A 13,216-nucleotide genomic window follows, 5' to 3' on the forward strand; every position below is an offset into this window, starting at 1 on the left:
AGATGGATATAGTAACCATAATAGGATTTACTCCGTGGAGAAAGCAGAATGTCCTAGTCTGCGAGCCAATTAGTCTATCTTTACTTATTCTGTGTCTCAGAGGAAGAATGTCGATTCAGGAATCCACCTCCTGCTTGATTTTATTTAACTTCAGGCCATTTTCTAAAGTTTGACCATTCCACCAAACTCCTTTAAGACAAACTGATATTATAGGTTTATATGCCATAGTGGGAAGTTTATTATTTCTTACTGTGCACAACTGTTCTAGTCCAATTGTAAATATGCTTCATGACAGAAAAAAAAAAAAAAAAAAAGTGAAAACAAAAACTTAAACCCAAAGAATTTTGCAATGCATGGAAAGTGAATATATTTTTTCTCTAACCAACTGGAGGGGAAAAAAAAACCCTTCACATTGTTATGATTTTGTGAAAACAGAGGGAATAGCTTAAGAGAGAGGGTGGGAACATGGGGGAGTTTATGATAACAGATTAAAGGCACGTCACCAAAATTCTCACCCCATGACCTCTAGGTCTGTGTCAGGTGAGTCTCTGTTAGTGTCTCTTCCCAGTGGAAAGTGAGTGAGAACCCAGTCTGAATCAATATTGCAAAGTGCACAATGCTGAAATGAAGCAAAGTAAGTGCTCACCTGTGCTTTAGGGTAAGCATACATAGCTATTTAAAAGTATTCCCTAGTAATTTGCTTGTCTTGATTCCCTTTTCCCCCGTCCCTCCTCCCATGATGCTTCACTTTCCAGCTTGGCATCCCAGCACTGACTCTTGCCAAGCTTCTCTTCTCCTTCTCCATTGTAATCGTTTATCTGGTAGCTCTAGGCTTGCCTAGGATTTAACCTTGTTGTTATCTTTGATACATTCAGTTAGGGTTGACAAATCTTTGCAGAACCTCCATAATGACAACTTAAGAGTTTCAGATTGTGGCTCTTTTTTCAGGAGTAAATGGAAGATTTTTTTTTTTCCCCTGGAAATAAATTTTCAAGGTCAACATATGAATGCAGGATCATATATGTTCTTAAAAAGTCCAAAATAAACACACCTCAAATGAAAAATTAAATGAAAAATTAAATCAAATTTAAATTAAAAATTAAATGAAAAATGGTAACTCTAAGGGTAGTGTTTTTATTAATATGAAATGGTGGGATGCCATTCAAATGAAGGCATAATATTTTTTGAATATCCTTTAACTGGAAAATGTTTGCGACATCTTCAGTACCTTAAATATTTTTTCATTCCAAAAAAATGAATACTTTATCATAATAAGTTATTTGTTTCCAACATGCAAACTGCTAAGAAATGTAGGCACTTAGAGGATAAAAGGAGAGATTAACTATTAATACAATGTGTCATCAATATTTGACACTCTACTTAGTATGACTATTATCTACTACAATCTACAGAAAATATTCTCCAAGCTCCCACTGCATTGCTCGAGTGCCATATGGCCATGCTTGTTTTTCTTCAAATAATTTTTACATAAACAGCTGGTGAGCTGTTTTCTTTGTAACATGGCACATATTTTTCAAGACAGTTAGGAAGGACTGATGTAACACCAGTGTCTGTAGTGCTTTTCGTGTCAGGGTTGTAAGGAACCTCCTATTTATTATTTAAAAATTCCTAGCTCGTTCTCTGTTTTGGTTGCTTTGGGGGGAGCTGTTTTTAGTTGTTTTTTTTTAAGTGACTGATGAACAAAAAGACTACATTTTCCCACTTTCTGCTGATATAATCTTTGAAATAAGACTGGGTATAAATGAATGCTTGATCACACAATAGACAGTCAAATTATAAAGTCTTGTGGAAGCTCTTTAATAACCATTTAATTAAAAGTGGTGTTCAGCTAGCCTAGAATTTGACCTCTGTCTCCTTAGATAAAGGTAAATTTGAGCTGACTGGTAGTACAGGGATTATTCCACTTACATGGTACTCAATTTATTCCATTTATTGTCTTATCCTATGCAATTCTGAGGGAACAATACTGCATAAACAATAACAAAAACTGAGTAAAAAGTGGATTTAAAATCTGTTCCTTAGATATCAGTGATGCTTTTTCAAGACTATGCACCAAAGTCTTCTTCACCCAGTGATACTACTTTGCAATAAGCTTTATGTGAAATTTAACTTTCACAACGTATTCACCTGAAAAGCTTTTCAGCAATGCTTCCTCTCACTTGTAAAGACAAAGTGATTTTATTTTATAAAACACACACACACATACATACACACACATATATATATAGAAAATCAAAACTTTTAGAGACAGGACTAAAAGATAAGAAAATGCCTTAAAGATTTTCTTCTAGAGGCTTTCTGTTGTTTTCACAAGTATCAAGAGTGATACATATTTAAAACGTTGTTTATACTTCTTATATGTATATAGTATATATTATATATATATACATTTAAATAGATTGTAAATATAATTTATATTTATATATAAAATATTTTGTATGTTGTTTATATAATAAAATATTTTATAATTTATAAATAATTTATATAATTATATGTTGTTTATATAATGGTTGCCCAAAGCAACCATTTGTGGAGAAAACACCACATGGTAGTTGAGAACCGTTGAAAACAGTTTAAACAGTTGAAAACTTTATTGAGGTTTGTGGAGAATATAAAATTTCAGGTGAGTCAACTGCTGTCAGAAATGAAGGGTTAGTTTCCCTGCCTCCTGTCATAACGTCACACCTGTTCACATGACAACAGAAAGTTTTTTGGAGGAATACAGAAGGGCAGTACTACACTGAAATGGTTACTCAACAGCAAGTGAGCAGATTAGCACCTGACAGCAAGCACCTATAATAAATTCTTCAGTTTGTGGATCTGGTACTTGATTAACACTTGATGTAGGTTTTCCTGCATGTTCCAAAAGACATTATCTGCAGATTAAAGCAGTAAACGGATGGATGAATTTGTGGTTTTTTGAATTTTACAGGGAATTGCAAACACTCTTGAAAATAAATTAAAATGCTTACCAAGAGCAAACAGTTAAAAAAAAAAGAAAAAAGGTACTTTTTGTGGAATGCTTAGAAACATGTGTTGGGTTTATCCTTGGGTTTTTTTCTTGTTTGCTTGGTTGGTGGGGGTTTTTGGGTTTTTTAGGGGTGGGGGGTTGATTGGTTGGTTCAGTTTGGTTTGGTCTTGGTTTGTTTTGTTTTTTTCCTATAGACTAGCTGCACCTCTTACTTGAAGCAATTTCCCATTATAAATTCATTTCAAGAATTAAAAGTTAATTAGTTAATTTTACCTGAATTTAATGATTTTTAGGTATAATCAGTGAGAGATTAAGAATGTGTCAGACCTGTTTAGGCAGATATGAGCAGAATTTATTCAACAGCTAGTTAAAATGAATGAAAGAATGAAAGTTTATCAACTCCAGAGAGGAAAAATAAATGTCCCCACTGTTCTTATTCATCTTGCTCCAAACCCAACATTCCCTGCTAAGCCCTGCTGCGCAGAGATCTATATCACTTTTTGCTTGTCAAAGAAATCTTGATTTTCTCTAGACTGGGGCCTGAAGCAGTCTACTATCTCTGCTTCCACATACTGAACAACTGATAGACAAAACGAATACCTCCTGGAGTTCTATCAAAAAAAGTCTACCAAATAAAAGGATAAACTGAATATATAAATGGCCCATCTCTCCAACTGCATGCATTCCCAATTAAGTAGGAATACCAAAGAGAGGCATGAACACCAGGAATGACAGAGTGTCACCATCAGGAGGTGACACAGACCCAAATGGACCTTCTGCTCAATGAGGAAGTGTTTGCAAGTTGAGAGCATAAGGAGGTCAAAGATGCCAACTGCATACTCAACACACATGCTCCAATTCTCTGTATTGGGCAGAACACTGTCATAACCACTCAGTGCAATTACTTTGTCCCATAAAACCAAATATGTTTGGTAATCTGTTGGCTTGTTTCCTTCCCCTCTCCCCCCCCCCCCCCCCCCCCAATTACTTATTACACATTTGCTGTGTTTTCTTATTGAAATTGTGCAGTAGTACTGCCTTAGAGTGGTAATATTGTTTATATGGGAGACCAATTTACATTGTTGAAATTGCCTTTTATGAGACTGCAACTGTTTTGATCTGGTACTCATATTCTGCTGTTTGTGTTTGCAAAACATAGGTATTGCTTCTTCTGTTATACCATACCAGTTATGAAAGACTTAGCACTCAAGTGATCAAAAGTCAGTCAAACTCTTTATTATAGCTGTAATAATAATAATAATAAACTTACAATATTTCTTAAGTTATGGAAAAATGATGACAATGTACGTTTGTTGAGGGAGTTCAGTGAATACAGTAACACTCAAAAAGTCTCTAAATATTGAGTTTTAGACTGGATGTGATTTGTATCCCCATAAATAAACTTATTTTGGAAAATAAAAGATACTTAAACTTTGAACATCTGCTGTATCTGTACAAGGTGTTATATTTTGACAGCTAAGAAGAATTTTGTTTCATTGAGTCTTTTAGTGAAAACCTAATTACTCCTGGAAAAAGTAGAAAAAAAAATGGGGAGGTGATCCTTTAGCATCGATTTTAATCAGGGAATATGTATTTTAAATGAACCGTTAAAAGTACTACTCTAACAAGCCTGTAAACATTCACCTTTTAAACAAGATGCATTCACTTGAATAAATATTTTGACACATCAGTCAGACATTGATTAAATTAGTTCTCTAAATCATCATCTAAATACTTCACTGAAACAGGGTAAAGTGATTACATCTTTCACACAGTAAATTCTCATTTAGTTCCAATACTAAAGGGGAAAAAAAGTCTTTGAGCTCCAAATTTGAAGTTAAGGTAAAGATTAAAGAACTGATCACTGAGTTAATCTTCTCTAACCTCACACTGGCAGGCATTGGAATTGCCTCGATTTAATATTGTTTGAAAAGAGCTCTGACTTTGATAAGGAACAGCCATGGATGTGAGAAAAATATATGTATTTTCATAGACAAATAAAAAAGTTCCCTGAATATATCATTGAGACATTTATTTGCATTTTTTGTTGTATGACAAAACTTCAGGACAGGTGGAAGTGCATGTAGACACAAACACAGACACAAAGGTATATACAAGTTCCTCTTTCATGATATGATCAATATTAAATCATAATATTAAACCACAACTCAAGATAGCTCACTATTTTTCCTCTAAGAGTCTTTTGTGAAGGCAGTTTATCGTTTCCTTGATATTCATGGAACAGGTTTTTTTCACAGACCTTTACACTTGGCCAAAGGTCAGAATAAGTCTCTGAAGGAACACATCCCATGTCCCTAAGACATTGGAGAACGTCTAAGACACGTGATTCCATCTAGGATGGCTTTTTAGGTCTGATCTTGCTGGGGTAATTCTCCTGTCCAAAAACTTAAAAAATAAATTAATTAAATATATAAAATAATTTAATTTCTATTGTAAAGAAAACTGAAGCCGAAAAGCTTATTATAAAGAAGCTAAAATCATTTTTATCCTGAAAAAATATATCAGATTTAATAATTTAAATCCAAATGTAAATGTTACTGATGCTCAAAAAATGAGTTAACTAATTTTGCTTCAGAAATGTTTCAATCTGTGCATGTTTTACTTACACCATATGTTTTTGTAGCTGAAAGATATTCAAAATTTAATCAATGCTATAGCAGAAAATGAAGTTCTACCAGCTTATTAAACAGTAGGAACTTTAGTTTCTAAAATCTACTCAAAGAAAAGTTTCACATTAAAAAGGTCGTATCATGCTATTTGGCTACATTAAATACAAATTCACTTGTGTGATGTAGTGAAAATCACTGGGTATTCTAAACTTTGCAGAAGTGGGGATGTGACAAAGTCACTGAAGTAATAGCACAGAAAGATTCTCTGATCCGCTGTGCAAAATTTGATGCTCCTTTTTTCATACCTCTTAACCAAAACGTTTTTTTCTGCACAATTTCTACTGCAGCAAAGGGTATTTTGCTGAGTGTTTTGTCCAGACTGTGCTGAACAGGCTGCAGGTGACAGCAGCACAGGTATGTGTGACTGCCACTTGGCTTTCAGTGCTCTCCACAGCAGCTGCCTGGTGACAAGGGCTCTGTGCACTTTGCAGCCTGGACCAGGGCTGAACATCCTCAGGCTTCCTGAAATTAAATAAAATAAAATTTTTTTAAAATATTTTTTTAAAATATTTATTAAAATAAAAAAAATTTAAAAAATTTTTTTAAATAAATTTAAAAAAAAAGCCACATGGAAATGCTAGACTGTTCTCTTCTACAAACATTTGACTCTTGCAAGGGGACTTATGAGCATAAATACATTTTTAACATTGGTGTCTTTATTGCTGGCAGAAGTAGGCAGCTTTCTTTATCTCAAGAGAGGATCTTTGAAAAAAAGAAGAAATAGTCCAGTGACACCTCGTGCTAGGCTCGTGAAAACCAAGTGAAGAGCAGCATTTACTGTTTCTTAGTGAGTAGCATTCCTTCTCAGTCACTTTGTGAGCAAGATGTGTGGAAAGAAAGGCTTGATGGATCAGCTTAGGGTGCTACTATGTGGAGATGAGGCAGGACTGCCCCATCTATTCTACTGTGGCTTTCACAGCTTTCTGGAAAATCTTATTTTCAATTCACTCTTTTAGTATAAAAACAGTTTAGGGAAACAATCTCTGAATTTAGGGATTTTATGTTTGCAAGGTCACCGCATCAGTACATTCAAGAGTCAAAACAGCTGGATAAGATTCTCATTATGATTGATCCAAGTGAATGAAACAGTCAAAGAAGATGGAAATAACTGCGGCAGAAACCAACAGAAATTATTTGATTAGTGCTATTTTGGACACAAATTATCCCCTTCTCACAGACATGCAATACTTCCATATAGTGTTCTGGGGACAATTCCATAGGGCTTACTGTAGAGAAAGCAACATCCAACTGTATTTGATTCAATTACACAGTTTTAACTCAAGAGCAATAAATATATCAATTGATTTAATTCTGTTTGGGAATCTAGAATAGTTCTATGATTTTATATTGGACAAAGGAACTATTTAATAAAAAAAATCTCAGAATTAGCATATCAAAACAACAACCAAAAAAAATTAAGACCAGGAATAAAATGAATAAAAATAAAATTAAAATACAAGACAATATAAAATGTATAAGAATAAAAATTACAGAATCAAGTAGGTTGGAAAAAATCTGTGAGATCATGGAGCCCAACCTGTGAAGGCATTTAGCTTTCCTAGAAGGAGAAATGAAGTTTTAAACTAAAATGTCAATTTTTTTTATTGTTAAGTTTGGTTTATAATTTGTGACTAGTGGAATTTTTTATTTCTGCCTCCAGATATTATCTTTTCCTGCTAAAAACTCTAACTCATTAAGATATGCAGGAAAGTAGAGAACAGAATTTGTTCTTGGCCATATAATTAAAAAAAAATATTTTGGTTTGTGCAACATCTTCCATTAACACTATGGTTCAAGATATCCTGTACAATACCTCAATAAAATTGTCACCCTAACCAATATAAATTAGAATTTATATTGGGAGTGAAATTACAAAATGAAGAGAGAATCTTTTAAAGGGCAATTTTCAAAGATAAACAGGAAAGAAGTGGAAAAACTTTTTTCTACATTTTATGTTCTGCATAAATAAAGATTATTGATAATGAACATTGTCAGTGTTAGGAATAAGCAAAAAGAAAAGAGGATGTCAGATGTAGGTAGTTGTAGATACTGTCTTTAGAAGAAGACCATGCAGTTCTTGAAAGTAAAATATAAAATATCATGCAGCAATGACCCCATTCTACTGACTGTAGTATAAAACCACAACTTGAGAGATTTTCTTATATACTTTCATGAAATACAGTTGTAGATTATTCATTGAAAGTTCACAACAGAGACTTGATGAATGGAGAGTGTGAGTTCAGAGTTCATTCCTAAACAACTAAAAAAACCCCCAAAAGTTAAGCACCAATAAAGCCAAGCTTATACAAAAAAAAAAAAAAGAAGAAAAAGAAAGAAAATCAAATAACATTATAATTTTAGGGGAATTCTTTAAATCCAGAATAAAACGGACATCAATTGAATGTCTATTCTTTCTGAAGTAATCAGGAGTTTGATTGCTTTTCCTCTGGCCAAAACCTTTCCAATAGATGCAATTCTTGTGCAGAAAGATGATTAGAGGGATGGAGCACCTTATGAGGAAAAAGCCAAAAGTGTTGGGGAGATTGTTCATCCTGGAGATAGAAAAGTCTTCAAGGAGGCTTTATAGCTTCTTCTTGTATCTAAAGGGGGTGTGCTGGAGAGGGACTTCTTACAAGGGCGTTAGTGACAGGACAAAGGACAATGGCTTTAAACTGAGAGAGGGCAGGCATTGATTAGATGTGAGGACTAAGTTTTTACAATCAGGGCAGTGAAACACTGGAACAGGATGTCCAGAGAATTAGTTGGTGGATGCCCTGTGCCATGAAACATGCCCGGTCAGGCTGGACAGGGCTCTAAGCAATCTGACCTAGTTGAAGATGCAGTGATGACCTTTAAAGATCCCTTCCAACCCAAACTATTGCATGAGTCTATGACTGATGGAAGCATTCTCAAGGGTTGTGAGTTAAATATAAGAACAATTTTTGTTGTGGCTGAAATGGAAGCTCTATCTTCTTCCTCTTATCTCTCTTTTTGAAACATGACAGATGGAAAGTAATTAATCTAGTTGTGAATGTCTACTGAGAGATGCTCAGTTTTGAACCAGACACCTCAGTTCTATTATCTATCCTTTTAAAGTCGATAGAGAGACACAGTGCTTTTACAGCATGAAACACATAGAGTAATTTAAATACCTATTTTAGATTAAAATAGTCATGCATTGTGCGTTTCCACTGCCAGCAATGGGAACCTGAGGAGATTCTGGTAGGTCTTAGCCCCACTTATTCAAATTAGATAAATTTAATTATATGCTAAGTGTGTGCACATAGAATAACATCTTCATGAAGAAACAATGGGTAAAAATAAAACACCAAGTTTTTATTTCCTTTGAAAAGATTCAAACTACCCAGTGGTATGTGTTAGTTATGACATCAAGAAAGTGAATTGTCTTCACTTATTGATGAATATGAATGTTCTTGCACCTTGAAGTTGAAATATCACTTTTACTTGCTGAGGCAGTAGGAAGAGACGTGTAACATGGAATGGGATGTCCTATTGAGCTAGTAGGAAAATAATGTGATCCCTACTGATATCAGAGACAAGGATGGGTGTGTACACAACAGACACAAGAGGGAACAGCAGAGACCCCAGTTGAGTGCTGCTTGCTTCTCTTTTAAGGCAGTACTTTATATTCTCCATTTTCCTTTTCCGTTTTTTTTTCCCATAAATAACTTTAACTCTAGGTTAAAAGTAGAAGCCACAAAACTGTTGGAGGGATCTATAAATAAACCAAAGGGAATTGTAGGAATATGGCAAGCATTCCTGCTGAAATAGGGGGATCATCATTTTTGGGATATATGCTGAAACCCTTGCAGAAACCAGACAAGCAGAAAAATATCTTCATTCTGACTTTAGCTTGTGGGTCAGGGGCACAAACTACCTAACAACTGCACTAGGGAAAAAGAATACTCTAACTGCAGTAGAATGTCATGCAATACATATGCAAATATTTTAATGCTTCCAAAAACCATCATCATCTGTGCTAGTTTCTGTCAGTATTCTATATTACATGCATTTATATTGCCAACACTGCCTCAGGCATCAGTGGCTAAATCTTTATTTTGTATGGATATATTAGGGCAATCTTACCTATATATAGCTAATTTATAATTGCAGAGAATGCATACAGCAGTAAATATATATTTTTGCGTTCTGCCTGATTTAGATGGTTTTATTTTTTTAGTTTCTATTGAAAATCTGAGTAATTTTATTCAGAATAAATAGTGTATATCTTTAACATAAACATATATACACAGACTGACAGATCTCTTTTAATTAAAAAATTGGCACAAGTTGTATTCTCCACCAAGGAGAAAGTTTAGAGTTCTGGATAGGTTTTGACCCACCTCCCACTTCAAGTGGCAAAAAACATGTAGAGTTGTAAAAAACATGTAGATTATTAGGATCTACATAGAACAAATATTTTTCCATGAACCAGGGAGGTGGGGTAGTATGATGAGTAATTAACTTATTTATAGATTTTTTATCAAATATGAACACTTTATTATATTTAGAAGAGTACAAGTCAAGATAAACAGTTTTCAGCACTTTTTTCATGTAGGATGGGAACTGAATGAGTAGAATTTAACTACAAATGGAACAACAGAAAAAATGAAATATCAGCATTATAACTAAAACTGTGTGCATTGTTTTCTTCTGAAGACAATAAACGACTTGCCCTACAGGTGTTGGAAAGGAGGATAATTCATACTGAGGGTGAGCAGTGAGAGACTCTCCACAAAACTCAAAGAAACCTTGGCTTGGAGAAATGTGTCTGAAATAAAGGTTTACTTGGTGCTTTAGCGGGACAAAATTACTCTTTAGGGAAAAGACATTTCAGGCAGGATTTTGTGTACTATCGCTTCTTTGCCAAAGGTGGGATATTGATTTTATTGCCCAAATTGTGGACTCTCTTTTGTTGTTGTCTCTTAAAACATACCCTCAAAATCTATCTTCTCTTTCCAAGTGTAGAATCTGGAAAAATCTGCAGAAATAAGCCACAGGACATGCTTGATACTACAGGATTTGGCTGAAGATACCACGGAGATGTCAGTGGTGATCTTTGCAGGTCTACTGCAGTTGGCACACAGGGGCCCTTTACTATTAAGGGGAATTAAGACACAAATCAATGCCTAGAAATGGTGCCAGTGAAATTACAAGAGAAGGAGAAAAGCTTAGATCCAGGAAACAGAGAGGTGGAGTGTTATATACCCAGTAATGCTCCAGGAAAAAAGGCTAAGCCACCACTTAAAATTGACATTTAGGGTTAGTTTATATAGTCTGAAGGAAAGGGTGATGGCCAACACTTTGCATAATTAGATGTATTTCTAATAGCCCATCTGCAGTCTTTTAAAACTGTGAGAAATATTTGTGCACAGGGAGCTTCTGATGAATTTCAAATTGAAATATTTGTTCTCGGGAAAACCACTGTGCTACTATCTTGGCAATTTATCTGATGCAGCCTCTTTGCAATTCATCCATGTAATCACAGTATAACAGGTGAGAATTAGTAGATCAAAGTGAAATGTTCAGGATCACGCAACCTATCTTTTGAGAGAAATAAAAACAAATTGCCTCTCAGCTTACCACTGGCAGAGATAGCTGCTCTTTATTTACTGCCCAGTGAACCACATGCAGTATTTAGCAAAGAAAATAAGTTTTTTAAAAAATCTCATTCTTTGAAGCATTATTTGACTACTGTTTGATTTTAATTTCCTGAAATAAATAGCAATAACTACTTGAAAAATTCTTACCAGTATCTGTTGTTGTCTTTGTAGTGCTGGCTTAAAAAAGAAAATAGCTTTCCTAGAGCTAATTTTGCATCAAATTTGCTACACAGAAATACACTTCTAGAAAACTAATGTCTTGCAGAATTTTTACTGAGACAAGAAGTTTCTCTGTGCAAAATAACCCCCAAAACCCAAACAAAGAGCAAAGCAAAACAAACACATGCAAAACCCCAACCCAAACCAAAATACCCAACCCTCATTTTAATTAAGGACAGGAAAGGAAAGCAATCCTAAGGCATACATCTGTTGATGAAAAAGGAAAATTAAATTATTAAAATATTATTTAGTTTCCAGTATATGTTCAGAATATATTCAATAACTGATTTCTGGTTTAAATGCTTAATATGGTGTAGTCAGAGTGAAGAGAAAGGTATGAAAACTAACACTTTGCACATATTTTCAGAGTCCCTGTAGGTATGTAAAATAGTATGCACATTCATGTAAAAATATCTTACATTTTCTATTAATTACTTTGATATCTAAGTTTGGTGTCTATTCCTGTATATTTGGTATACATCTCTGCCCTTTTAGCTTCAAACCAGCTCATTATGCTAACAAAAGTTAGTGACTTTTAAAAGCATAAGCAGTAATACTGGAGAGAAAACATATATCTGAAAATTCTCTGGTAGGAAATACCCTGCTTGAAAACTGAAATATTTCAGAAAAAAGAAAAAGTGTTTGTCAATTTAGAAGGAGAAGCATTTTCAAAATTATAGTACGTCCTGTACGGAGTACATTTTTGGCTTATTGAATTATATAATAAAACCAGGTAACTGCACAAATGAAGCATAGAAATAATCCTGCTGCCCACACTGTCTTCCCCAGGAGCAGACATCCTTTCCTTATATATGAAATACAAATCAGACAAAATGGATTTTAAAGTCCATCAACAAGGTCTTCTCCAAACCACACTAAGTTAACCATCACAGACATGATTTGTAATGTTACTTATATCCTTCTCAGCTTTTCTTTAATTCTCTTGCACTGAAATTAAGAAGAAAAAATAAATTATAATGCTATCTTAAAATAAAAGCCCAAACAACAATAATTTAAAAAAATACAAAATTACCCCAGTAACCCTTTTTTTCTTTTCCTACAGAGCCATTAAGTGTGTCAGCTCCTGTTTAGATTCCCTATTCCTTCTGCTTATCATCATCCCCCTTCCCTACTGTGCAGCCTCACAGAAACAACTTCATCAGCAGCTGTTTACACCCAAGCTTCTTTCAGAATGCTTCTTTCTATACATCTAAATCAGAAAGATGAGAAAAAATATTTCATAAATGTGAAGGGCTTCATGGAATAAAAGTGTAATGCTGGAGCTATGTTCAATGCCCAGCATAAGAAGGGCTCAGAAATTCTCTTCTTCCTTCATAGCTGTCAATGGAGGTGAGATTATCTCCTAGAAAAGATATTTCCTCTCTGATTTAAACACTTGAGAAAGTGAGGGTCCATTCAACCAGCCAGCATTCCAATCTCAGATTGCTAGATTTAAGGTCAAACTCAAGTTTTCCCTTCCATCTCATCCTATCCTCAATACACAGAATCCTTTTCTTTTTCTGCTTGTATGGGAATGTGTGAAACCATCAGCAATAAGAGCAAAACACTAGAGAGGAGAATATAATTTAAAGAGGAGTTTAATCTTCAGAGGCTTTGAGGTTTTTTTGTTCTAACAAATTATCAGAAAGTGCCTGATGGCTATGCCCTGGGAAGAAATAATCTCATCGTGG

Source organism: Cinclus cinclus, chromosome 2, assembly GCF_963662255.1.
Source record: "Cinclus cinclus chromosome 2, bCinCin1.1, whole genome shotgun sequence".
NCBI classification, from domain to species: Eukaryota; Metazoa; Chordata; class Aves; order Passeriformes; family Cinclidae; genus Cinclus; species Cinclus cinclus.